Here is a 13692-nt window from a genome sequence, read left to right as displayed (position 1 = left end):
GGCACCTTCAAGCTTCATCAAAGGCGCCTTCACTGGGTTATGGAAAGCGCCTTCAAGCGACTGAAGGCGCCTTCCAGCGCTTAGGAGGGAATTTTCCCGCCTCTCCTAAGGGCGCCTCCGATGGTGTCGGAGGCACATTCAAGAGGCTCTTTCAGGATTAATTTTAAATTTTGGGTTTAATTAATTTTATGGTTAATTTTAAATTTTAGGTTTATTTTTAATTTAAATTTTAAGCTTTATGTTTAATTTAAATTTAAATTTTATGTTTAATTTTAATTTAAATTTTAAGTTTTATGTTTTATATTTAGTTTCAAATTTTAATTTAAATTTTAAGTTTTATATTTAATTTTAAATTTAAATTTTAGGTTTTATATTTAATTTTAAATTTTAATTTTAATTTTAATTCCTTAGTCATCTCACCCGATCTATATTTTCAATCAGCGAATCCTATAATTTTGTGAGATGAGTTAAGTTTAATTTCAGAGTTTGGTTTAACTTTGTGTTAGATTCAGCTTTAGCTTTAGGTTCAATAAATAGACATTCTTTGGATAAACTTTTGGGCTACGGTGAGTCACCTGGACATCATTAGAGTAACCATGCCGTTGAGGTTTTCCAAATAGTCTTATCTACTGAACTTAGTATAAAACCTTGGTCTAACTAGTTAGGATCCATAAGAGGTAGTTTTAGTTAGTTCCACTAAACCAAATGCGCCAGGTCGAAGCCATATCTTCCTAGACATGCATAGATAGAGTTCCCTGATGTGCGTAGATTATATACACTTTTATGCATACTTTAACACACATCTACTTATATTTCATTACCATAATCTATGTTTATTACATCCTATTTCATTATAATGTTATATTTCTACTCCTTTTGTTTGGAGATCTACTCTTTGCTTGTTTTGATTGATAGGACACGATTTGGAGCAAAAATGATGCTTAAATGGGGTCTAGAACTTCCAAAGTGTCCGGGCAGTGTGGATTCACACGACTATGTCATGACCCGTAAAAGGGTTGTGCCAAGTGCTATAAAAGGGGGGTTTCTCCCCCTTTTCATGGATCTTTGGCTTGAGTTTCTCTCCCATTCCTTGGAGAAGGGTTCTCCCCCTTGGAGTGTAAGAGTGTATACTAAAAAGCCTAGCTTTTTGTAAACATTTATTTTAAAATAAAGAATCACATTGGTCAAATGTCTACATTTATATGCTAAGTGTAGTTGTTCAATTAATTTATATTATAGATAACATGGTGTGTGGTGTCACACACAGAAAATCATGTTATCAATTCCTTATAAATTATAAACAGTAGCTCATAACTAAGATAGATAGGAATAAACCATTGGAATAGTCGTAGTGTAATTTGGTATTAGTTTATCTTGACTATAAAATTACACTAGTATACTCTGAGTGTATTGAGCAGGACCATTTGAGGTAGTATCTTTTTATACTGACTATATAAAAGAACAATACCTCTGTTATTATGGAAGTGTGTACTCTTAATCATAATATAATAACAAGCACATATACTTAATATTTATTTCTTTAATTTATCAAAGGGTGTGATTTAGCTCGTTAAATCAATAGGCCCGATAAGTTGGGAAATGATATTATTTATATGGTGTGTTGTTGATTATAGAATGAAACTATGTCCTAGTAATCTAGGTTGATAATATCCCCTTGAGGAGCTCATAAGGATTGTTATGTAAATCCTGCAGGTGGACTTAGTACAACATGACGATAAGGTTGAGTGGTACTACTCTTAGAGCTAGATATTAATTAAGTGAGTTGTCAGTAACTCATTTAATTAGTGGACATTCAATATCTTAAATATAGGGAGAATAACATGCTCATGATAAGAAGGAGCTCATATAGTAATATGAGATTGGTGCAGTAGTGCAATAATAACTCTTTAGTGGAATGAGATATTATTAATGAACTCGAGTTGGGTGTTCGGGGCGAACACGGGAAGCTCAAGTTCATCGGGAGACCAAAACCAATTCCTCCTCGCGGTCCCTGTCGTAGCCTCTTATTTATAAAGTCTTATACCCACCTAAACCCACCTTCTTACCCATCCATAGGTGATCGGCCAAGCCAAGCTTGGAGCCCAAGCAAGGGCCAACCAAGATAAGCCTTGGATGGATCAAGTGGTGGGCGACCCTAGCTTGGGGCCCAAGCTCAGGTGGTCAGCCACAATAAAAATAAAAAGATTTTATTTTAAAATCTTTCCTAATGTGGAAGACATGATTTTAAAAGAGAGTATTAAAATTAAATTTTACATTTTATAGTTTCTACAAAGGATTAAGATAAAGGTTTGATATATTTTCTTATTTGTAGATTGAAAGAAAGATTTTCATTTTGGAGAAAGATTTTCCACATACGCGAGGTTCAGTTCCCGAGCTGGCTGGCGAACGTAGTATTAGTCTCCAAGCAGGGCAACAAGTGGAGAGTGTGCATAGATTTTTGGGATCTCAACAAAGCTTGCCCCAAAGACTTTTATCCTCTGCTGCGAATCGATCAGCTGGTGGACTCCACCGCAGGCTGCGAGCTGATATGTATGCTTGATGCTTACCAAGGATATCATCAGGTGCCGCTCGCCCGTGAAGATCAAGAAAAAGTCAGCTTCGTTACAGCCGAAGGCACCTATTGCTATAATGTGATGCCGTTCGGATTGAAGAACGCGGGAGCCACATATCAGCGGCTGATGAACAAAGTGTTCAAGGAGCAGATCGGGCGAAATCTTGAAGTATACGTGGACGACATTCTTATCAAGTCCGTCCGAGCGGCCGACCTCTATAAAGATATGGAGGAAACTTTCCGAACGCTGCGGAAATATGACGTTAAGTTAAACCCTCAGAAGTGCCTGTTCGAAGCAAAAGGAGGGCGTTTCTTGGGTTACATAGTGACCGAGCAGGGCATCGAAGCAAATCCCAGCAAAGTGAAAGCCTTACAAGATATGCCGCCCCCAAGAAATTTGAGGGAAGTGCAGCGCTTGACCGGTCGAATAACTGCTCTGTCCAGATTCATCTAAAAAACCGCCGACCGGAGCCTGCCTTTTTTCAAAATCTTGCGCAAAGCCACCAAGTTTCACTGGGACGAAGAATGCGATCGGGCGTTCGAAGATCTGAAGACATATCTAAATTCTCTTCCGGTACTAGCCAAGCCAACTATGGGTGAGCCACTTTGTATCTACTTATCTTCAACCGAGCAAGCCGTCGGCTCGGCACTAGTAAGGGCGAGCGGAGAAGAGCCTGTATATTTTCTGAGCCATATTTTAAAAGATGCTGAATCTCGCTACACTGGGCTCGAGAAACTAGCTTTCGCTTTGGTCCTCGCCGCTCGGCGCCTCCGTCCTTATTTCTTGGCTCATACTGTCATCGTCCGGACGAATAGCCTATTGGGAAGAGTGCTGTTGAATCCCGAAGCGTCTGGACGGCTCATTAAGTGGACGACGGAGTTGAGTGAATTCGACATCCAATACCAGCCCCGGTCGGCGATAAAGGCGCAGTCCTTGGCGGATTTTGTCACCGAAGTACAAAGGCCAGAACCCGAAGCCATGTGGAAGATATTTGTGGATGGATCGGCCACTCGGCTCGGGAGCGGTATTGGTGTATTGTTGCTTTCTCCCCAAGAAGAAAAGATGCATCTATCCGTCCGGCTTGATTACAGAGCTACGAATAATGAAGCAGATTATGAAGCCCTTATAGCCGGCTTACAGGCTGCTCGGCATGTAGGGGCCGGACGGGTGACGCTACATTCAGACTCCCAATTGGCCGCTCAACAACTCTCAGGCTCCTTTGAAATCAACAATGCTCGGCTCAAGCTTTACGCTCAAGCCTTCGAGAAACTCAAGGCCGACTTCAGAGAGGTTATTATCCAGAAGATACCCCGAGCGGAGAACCAAGCGGTCGATGAGTTAGCCAAACTCGTAAGCTCAATAACGTCGGTCGCCATCCAGCAGCCAATTGAACAAGTTTCGCTGGTGTCTCACGTCGACCAGATGGAAGGCCTCTCGTTTCTGAGCGACTGGCGGACACCCATCATGGAGTTCCTCCACTCGGGTGCTACACCGTCCGATCGGGATGAATCCCAGCTACTAAGGAGGAGAGCCGGTCGGTTCACGCTCATTGGAAACCAACTATACAAGAAGGCTTTCTCACGCCCACTGTTGAAATGCGTGAGCTCGGAAGACGCGGCGTACATCCTCCAAGAAGTGCATCAAGGATCCTGCGGTGGGCATCCGGGCGGACGATCGCTGGCTAAGAAAATCCTGCTGGTCGGATACTTCTGGCCAACTTTACAAGCAGACGCCGCTCGGACCGTCGCGACGTGCCTTTCTTGTCAAAGGTATCATAATTTCTCTCATCGACCGGCGGAAGAAATGAAGGCAGCTACTGTGTCTTATCCGTTCGACCAATGGGGAATGAATATCGTGGGTCCGTTTCCTATGGCGACCGGACAGCGGAAATTTTTATTGGTGGCGGTTGATTATTTTTCCAAGTGGGTGGAGGCCGAGCCGCTAGCTAAGATCACCGAGCAGATGGTCAAGAAATTTATTTGGCAACATATCATCTGCCGATTCGGCATCCCCCGTCGACTTGTTTCAGACAACGGTCGGCAATTCACAGAAAAGTTGCTCGAAGATTGGTGCAGAAGTTATGGCATCGAGCAACACTTCACATATGTGGCGTATCCTCAAAGCAATGGTCCGGCCGAAGTAGTTGTTGGTCCCTTTGGAGGCCGGCAAGAGGGGAGGGGTGAATTGCCCTACAAAATAAAACTCGAACCTTTCTCGGATTTCAACTATATAATGAACACTTGTAATAAATAAATAAAAGAGACTAAGTAAAGAAAAGCAGACACCAGAGTTTTACTTGGTTTGCAATTAGGGGATTGCTAATCCAAGGAATGTAAGCGCACTATCTGATTCTCCTCTGGGCGGAGTAGCCTCTTTACAATGTTGACAGCACAAATGAAAAGAACAGAATTGAAAGCACAGAAGGAATTGATTACAAGTTCGTTGTTCTGAATGTGCAGACCAGTACTCTATTTATAGTACTGGTCCGGGCGCCTGAAAGGAGTTTCGGGCGCCCTGGGGGGATAAAATTCTATCCCCAACGATCAGATCACGTTTGACGCGATCCTGGTCAAAATCCAGGTTCGGGCGCCCCGGAGCCCGAAGTCAACAGCGTTGACTTTTTCGCCTCCGGTTCAGCTCGTCTCGGTCCAGGTCTTGTTCACTCCGGCTCCGCTAGCTTGGGTGATCTCGGCCATTCGGAATAGGGCTCACCCGAACCCAAGTTCCGGCCTTCTCTTCGAGCAGCCTTCCTTCCCGGTTTCTCGTCCCTCGAACGCCGCGCACGTTCTTCTCGTCCACCGGTGTACTCTTCCGAGGTCACCTCGTCCCTCGGACGCACCGAGCCCGTCGGCTCTCTCCCCGTGCCGTCCTTCTCGCTAGCCGCGTCTTTCGCTCGACTTCCTGTGTTCCTAAGCTCCTGCACACTTAGACACAAGGGTTAAACAAACGCAGGACCTAACTTAGCTTGTTTGATCACATCAAAACACCTTGGGGTTCCAACAATCTCCCCCTTTTTGATGTGAGCAACCCAAGTTAAGTTAGGGTAACCATATGCAATAAAAACGATTTATATTCCTATAAGTCCAAATATTTTTCAATTGAAAAATTATAGTACCTTCCCCTAGACTTAACATACTTCTCCCCCTTTGATCACATAAAAATTGGGGTTATAAACAAGTCTAAGGTAAATTAAAAAAAATGTTAAGTGTAAATATTTAATAATGTCTAAGTAACATTCAATTTAAAGACACTCTTCAGAATTTTTCTTTCGAAAGAAAAAAAATTAAATAAGACATTTTTCAGATAAAACAGTCATAAGTGTTAAAAAAAATTTAGTTAAAACTGAAGCTCCGGGTTAAAAACAGAAAAAATTCTGCTAAATTTTTAATTTTTTTTTAATTATAAAAAGGAATTTCTAAGTTAAGTTAAAAATATTTTCTAACACAAATTGAATAACTCTTTTGAAGCATTAAGTAATTTGAATTAATACTTTTTCAGTTAGTCAATTAAACTTTTCATTTCGATACTTGGCTTCCAGGTCATGGCGAGGCACTAGGCCTTCTTGGTTATTGGAGCAACAACCACTTCCTTAGACAAAGCCTCATAAAGAAATTAGTTGTATAATTTCCTTGCTGAAAATGCTAAGTCTAATTTTAATTTTAGATTAAATAGGTTTTTGGAACCCAATAGAGGTTCCTACCTACAGGATTAACCAAGTATTTCCTAGGTATATAGATTTTTGATATATTTCTTATTTGACTTTGATGAAATCTATAATACCAATTTAAACTTCTATAATATCTAAAAGTAGAAAGATTTGAACCATTAGATTTTTTCAATCTTTCTATTTCTTCTTTTAGTTTTTCATTTTCAATTTTCAGTTTTTCAAAATCCTCTATAAGACATGATTTTGCCAAGATTCTCTTTGTTTCTAAAATTTCATTTTCTAATTTGGCATTTTTATTTTCTAATTTATACATGGATTTAGTCATAGCTTTGATACCAAAGTAAAGTTCATCAGGGGGTAAGAGGCATACCTCACTTACCATATCAGACTTGAAGCCTGAATCTCCCCCTGCTTCGCTACTTCCATCTGAGGTCGCTCCCCCTTCATCGATACTGGGTTCTGATGTACTTTGTCCTTCGTGGCTTGCCATCAGTGCAATCCCCGCATATTCTTGAGCTTCTGATTCAGATGAAGAAGTGTCTTCCCAAGTTGCTTTTAGGTTGTGTTTCTTGGGTGTCTTCATTTTGACCTTCTTGAGTTCTAGGCAGTCTTCCCTTAGGTGTCCCTCCTTCTGACACTGGTAGCACCGTACCTTTCTTCTACCTTTTTGATTCTTTTTATTCTGTATTTTAAATTTATTAGATCTAAAAAACTTTTTAAAGTTTCTTACCATGTACGCTTCTTGATCGTCTTCGGAGTCTGACTCAGGTTCATCCTTGTTGGTTGCGTTCAGCGCCATAGTCTGAGTTGTGTCCTTTGATATCTCTGCATATCTAGTTTCGTGTAATTCAAGGGTAGAAAACAACTCTTCTAAAGTACTTACCTCCAGGTCTTTTGAGATGTAGTAAGCATCGACGATTGATGTCCACTCCGGAGTTCTTGGAAACGCATTGAGCACGTAGCGTATGGTGTCCCGGTTTGTTACCGTTTCACCAAGGTTTTCGAGACCAGTAACTAGTTCTTTTACCTTTGCATGTAGACCGGCTACTTTCTCACCTTTCTCTAGACGGATGTTCATCAGTTTGTTGCGGAGGATGTCCCTTCTAGCGAGTTTCGCTTCGGACGTGCCTTCGTGGAGTTCCAAGAACTTCTCCCAAAGTTCTTTAGCAGATAAATAATTTCCGATGCGGTTGACCTCTTGAGGCCGTAACACGCTCAGCAGGTGATGTTCCGCACGACCGTTTGCTACCAACTCATTCTGCTCCTTTTTTGTCCAATCGCTCTCTTCTTTTTCTTTTCCATCTTTATCTATTGAAGCTAAAAAACCATATTTCATAATAGACCGAATTTCAAAATCTGTTTTTAGGAATACCTCCATTCGACGCTTCCAGTCTGCGAAGTTCCCCTCGAATTTTGGTGGAACAATGCTTGGTCCGGCCATCTTTGTTGCTTCGATCGGCGGTTAGTCCTCCTGAAGCACCTTGCTCTGATACCACTTGTTGGTCCCTTTGGAGGCCGGCAATAGGGGAGGGGTGAATTGCCCTACAAAATAAAACTCGAACCTTTCTCGAATTTCAACTATATAATGAACACTTGTAATAACTAAATAAAAGAGACTAAGTAAAGAAAAGCAGACACCAGAGTTTTACTTGGTTTGCAATCAGGGGGTTGCTAATCCAAGGAATGTAAGCGCACTATCTGATTCTCCTCTGGGTGGAGTAGCCTCTTTACAACGTTGACAGCACAAATGAAAAGAACAGAATTGAAAGCACAGAAGAAATTGATTACAAGTTCGTTGTTCTGAATGTGCAAACCAGTACTCTATTTATAGTACTGGTCCGGGCGCCTGAAAGGAGTTCCGGGCGCCCTGGGGGGATAAAATTCTATCCCCAATGATCAGATCGTGTTTGACGCGATCCTGGTCAAAATCCAGGTCCGGGCGCCCCGAACTGCTCAGGGCGCCCCGGAGCCCGAAGTCAACAGCGTTGACTTTTTCGCCTCCTGTTCAGCTCGTCTCGGTCCGGGTCTTGTTCGCTCCGGTTCCGCTAGCTTGGGTGATCTCGGCCATCCGGAATAGGGCTCACCCGAACCCAAGTTCCGGCCTTCTCTTCGAGCAGCCTTCCTTCCCGGTTTCTCGTCCCTCGAACGCCGCGCACGTTCTTCTCGTCCACCGATGTACTCTTCCGCGGTCACCTCGTCCCTCGGACGCACCGAGCTCGTCGGCTCTCTCCCCGTGCCGTCCTTCTCGCTAGCCGCGTCTTCCGCTCGACTTCCTGTGTTCCTAAGCTCCTGCACACTTAGACACAAGGGTTAAACAAACGCAGGACCTAACTTAGCTTGTTTGATCACATCAAAACACCTTGGGGTTCCAACAGTAGCCAATTGGGAAATTCTTCGTATTCTGCGCGCTCGGCTTGACCACTTGGGAGGAAGCTGGGTGGATGAAGTGCCTGGCGTCTTATGGGCCATCCGCACAACCCCAAAGGAAGGAACGAGCGTCACGTATTTCCTTCTGGTGTACGGCGGCGAAGCGGTGATTCCTGTCGAAGTCGGCGTCGAGTCCGTCCGGATCCAGAATTATGATGATGGCAACGCCAAGCGGAGGAACATGGAGCTGGATTTGGTCGATGATAATTTGTATTTTGATGCACTATTTTGGCTCTGATACTTGGCATTTTATACTCTCTCGTATGCTTAATTCCGTATTTATATCATATTTTACGAGTTGAGTTTTATTAGAGCGTTGAGATAACTTTTCCTATATTTTCTGGCATTTTATCTAAAATTGTGCATCTTATTTGTAGGGAAGCAATCTGGAAGATCTGGACCGTCCATAGGGATTATCCTCATCCAAGTACAATTCATCTCCAATTTGGATCAAGAGAAGAGCCCAATTTGAGCCAACAATTCAACTCTTAAAACCCACTCTTCTCAAGCCCATTCTAAGAGCTCCAATTTGAACCCAATCACAAGGCCCAATTCATCTAATTTGAAGCCCAATTTGAACCTTACCTTAATGAACCGGATCTAGCTTTAGTGGATCTACCCTCTCAACCAAAATCCAAGATCCGGAACCCGTTAAGAAACCCTCTTCTTCTCCTCGCGCACGGCACAGTAGCGCTGGCGTGGGCACGCGGCCTCCTTCCCCTTCCTCTTTTCTTTTCTCCGGCCGGCGGCTTATCCTCTTTCCTTCATTGCCGCCGGCCGGCTCTCCACATCCATTTCCCCCTTTCCATTCTTCCTCTTCCATACGCCCGACGCCCCCGGTCCTTTCTCCCGATCGAAGACGACGAAGCCGACGGCGGCGATTTCCGGCGGATCTGTAGCAGCGACGTTCACTGGGCTTCACCGGAGTGGTTACTCCAGTGGGTTCTACATCCACCTCGCATCCCAGTCGGGATTCCTGCCAGACACGGTGAAGAAGGTGGCAATTCCTCGACGGGGCAGCGAGCTTGGTTCTTCTCCGGCGTTCATTCCATTCCCCTCACCACTTGCCGGAGCTCCAAGTCTCTGCCGGAAACGGTGAAGAAGGCAGCGATTCAGAGTTCCAGTAGCCCCATTTCCTCTTCGCCAGAGAAATTCCAGAGGAGTTCTTCCAAGTTTCGGAAACGTACAGCCTTATCTGCTTGAAACGGTGAAGATGGCAGCGTAGGGTTGACGGTTCTTGGAAGATTTCCTTCGTTTACAGTAGCTTTCCAAGGAGAGGTTTCTTCAAGGATTTCGCGCTTCCACCGTCGCGAATTGTAGTTCCGATCAGTAACGTCAGCCGTCCATCAGATTCAGGAGTTTTCCGAGTGACAACGGTCTTCTTCCTCGGTGATTCTGTAGTGACAGACAGAATACTTTATTGTGTTTGATCGTGGAGAAGTGGATTGGTTAATTAGGATTTATTTGTTGTTCTTTGTTTCATTTTATAGTTAAGTTCTTATGCTTGTTTAATGTGTAGTTGTTAGTTTAATTTCGTGTTCGAACTTCTTATGATGCATGTTAATTAGTTTTGGTACTTTGTTTAGTTCATTATGAATGATTATTGATCTTGTATCATAGCATGATAATATGGTACAAGTTTAGCTTTTATGCATAATTAGGTTTCGTATAATTGTTGTTAAGTTTGTTTAGTTAATTGTCTTCGAGTATTGCTTTCTTTATTAATGTTTCTTGGATCCTCATAGTGTAGAGTGACAATGCATTATGAGTTTATATTTGCTGTTTAGTTAGGATTTCCTTATTTGCATTAGGTGTAGAAATTCCAAAACAAAACCCCATTGTTCGATTTCGTCTGAGAGCAAATGCCCTATCACTGTTTCCACGTGAGAGACGACCCGGTCCTCTACTATACTACCTTAGTGTAGGTTAAGGGGTTCGGTTGAGTATAAATGAATTAATTTGATTTGTGAGTGTGACAGATTCACTGTCAGTTGACGAGGAGTGAGCCAAAGTGTCCGTTCGGCTGATGGCGTACCGGCAACGGATGAAGCAAAACTACAATCGGCGCGTAATCCCTAGATCATTCCAGGTAGGCGACTTGGTCTGGAAGAAAGTAAAGCTGGTCGGCGACGTCGGCAAACTGGAGGCTCCTTGGGCAGGCCCCTTCAAAATCATCGAAAAGCTCCGTTCGGGCGCTTATTATTTGGAGGATGAAGACGGGCGACAGCTGGACCGACCGTGGAGCGCGAATCATCTCCAACCTTATCGAACTGGGTGAAAGGTGCACCGATGTAACTCGCTTTTGTATATATTTTGGTTGCCTATGTACTTGTAATGCAAGCAGCAAAATGATAAAAAGGATGACAAATAGCTTCGCCGAACGGCGGTGTTCAAATTAGCTTTAAAGGCCGTCGAGCTCCGACGTTAAATATCGAGAGACAAGCCGACGTCTATAAATCATCCGAGCGGAAGACCGTCGAGCTCCGACGTTAAATATCGAGAGACGAGCCGGCGTCTATAAATCATCCGAGTGGAAGACCGTCGAGCTCCGACGTTAAATATCGAGAGACGAGCCGGCGTCTATAAATCATCCGAGAGGATGAGGCCAATAAAAGGAAGCAATTGTCCAAGAAACTCGCCGTCAATATCGTTCGATCGTCTCGACGTTCCGCTCGGCCCAGTACCCAAAGGTACTTCATCGGTGTCTAACGAGCGATCTCTGCTATCAAAGCGGAATGTTGCATATTGGAAATATTACATATTTAGCCGAGCGGAAGGGCAACGCCAAATACTTGAGATGTGATAATAGGCGAGCGGACAACACACATTAACTAGCAAAAGGACAAAGTACGCGAAAGGAAAATGTTGCATTAAAATTAAAACTTTAGGACGAGCGGCCTAAGTACAAAAAAGATCATTTTTTGGCCAAATGGCCTAATTACGTATAAAGACGTCTACTCAATGTAATCATAAAGGTCCTTGGGGATATTGTCCAGGAGCGTCACTTGATCGCCGGCCGGAATAGTAGTGGACTCCGGAAGAAGACCCTTAGACTTCAGATAAGTGGTGGTGGCGGTCATAGCCAAGTCGAAGGCTGTGTACATCCGCTCGTAGATTTTTTTCAGAGAATTCAGGCGATCGGATGTAGCCCTGTCTTAGGGCAGCGACCCGACTCGGCTCGGCCTCTTGATATTCTTTGAGGGCCGCCTGGGAGGCAGTAAGGGAATCCTGCAGATTTTGAAGTTTCTCCGCGTCGGCCGAGCGGCCCGCCTTCTCTCTATCAAGCTGCTCCGTCAGCTCCTTTACCTTCAGCTCCAGGCCCCGAGCCTCCACGTTCTTCTTCTCCAAATCGGAAATGGCCGTATTTTTCCGAGTGGTGGCCAAGGTTATTTTTGTGTCGAGCGACTTGACTTGTCGCTCGGACTCGGCCAAGGCATGGGCTTGATCGACCGTCTTTTTCTGCTCGGCCGCCAACAAATCTTGAGCTTTCTTCAGCTCCTTTTGCAGCTCGACATACGAGGGGCCTTGAGAGCCGGACAGGCCGCTAGCTGCCTTCAGTTGTCTCAATTCCTCGTCCACCATCGCCAGGCGGTTGGAGACAGCTATCTTTTCCACCCATCTCTGGCGAGAGAATTAGAAGTTGTTAGTGGCCGAGCGGAGATAATGCATACCAAACACTGAAGAAAACAAACTTACCCCCGTGGCCTCCTGCATATGGCTATTGGCCAAATTTCGAAGGGGGATCAGCGCGACGCGCGCCCGAGCGTCAGCCCACATCTCGGCTAGGGGCCCCTTCAAGGTGATGGTGTGCTCGGGCACGGTTGGGCGATCGGCCTCTGGCAGCAGCTCTTCAGTCGGGAGATGAAGAGAGACTCGTACAGTGCGGCCATGGCCGGGGGTCGTCCGACCGGCGGTCGGAAGAGGATCAGAAGCCGGCGCCGAAAACTGAGAATGAATGGTTGAGCGCTTGACTGGTTGACGAGCGGGCGGAAGGGTGCTGACCGGAATAGCTTCAATAGGGGCCTCCGGCTCGTCCCATTCCGAAGGAGTCCGATCAGACGAAATAGCTTCGACTTCTGGCGCCTTGCCGCGAGCATGTGCAGTAGCTCGGGCGGATGGTTGAACGGCAGAGGTAGCCGAGCGGAGTGGAGTTTCCACTCGGCGCCTCTTCGAGGCGGGTTGTCCCTCTTCCCGAGCGGAACCTTCTTCTTGGACAGTTTGTCCTCCGCTGGGAGTGGCTCCGCTTGCCACATGCTGTTGAGAAGCCTGAGCGGCCGACTCTGCATGAGTCCCGCTCTCCCCTTCATGCGAGCCGACCGGCTGGATGCCGAGCGCCTCCATCTCCTTTGCTGCCGCGGCTTCGAGCGCTGCCGCCTTTCTCTTCAGAATGTCGGCCATTACCGACTCCATGACGATGTCCGCTGCAAAGGAAAGGAGAAAAATCAGTTAGCAATCAAAGCAAACGCCCAAGTAAAATTCTTACCGAAGCCGGTCGGAAGAGGAGTCCGTATGGGACTCAGACCGAAGATGTACATCACTCCTTCGTGAAGAAGCTTATTGATGTCGAGCCGTAGACCGGCTAGCATGTTTGCAGCATGGAGGTAGTCCGGTCGGGTCTTGAATTTCTTCAGCTCAGGAGTGGGGGGTAGGTCGACCTGCCACTTGGTCCGGAAATTGGCCTGCTCGGGCATACGGATATAGAAAAAATACTCCTTCCAATGTTTATTGGAAGAAGGCAGTTTGTTAAAGAAGACTAAGTCGGGCCGAGCTTGAAACATGAAGGTGCCCGGCTCGAATTGCTTGGGGTAATAGAAATAAAAAAAGACGTCCGGTCGGAGGGGGATGTTGTGGATTTTGAACAAAACAACAACCCCGCAGAGAAGGCGAAAAGTGTTGTGTACTAGACTGCCGAGCGGAACACCGAAAAAGTTACAAACATCGATAATGAAAGGATGTACAGGGAAACGCATACCAGCGGTAAACTGGTCGCGAAAGACACAGAAGGCTCCGCGCGGCGGCCTGTGC

This window comes from Zingiber officinale, chromosome 1A, assembly GCF_018446385.1.
Source record: "Zingiber officinale cultivar Zhangliang chromosome 1A, Zo_v1.1, whole genome shotgun sequence".
Classification (NCBI taxonomy): domain Eukaryota; kingdom Viridiplantae; phylum Streptophyta; class Magnoliopsida; order Zingiberales; family Zingiberaceae; genus Zingiber; species Zingiber officinale.
This window is presented reverse-complemented; position numbering follows the sequence as displayed.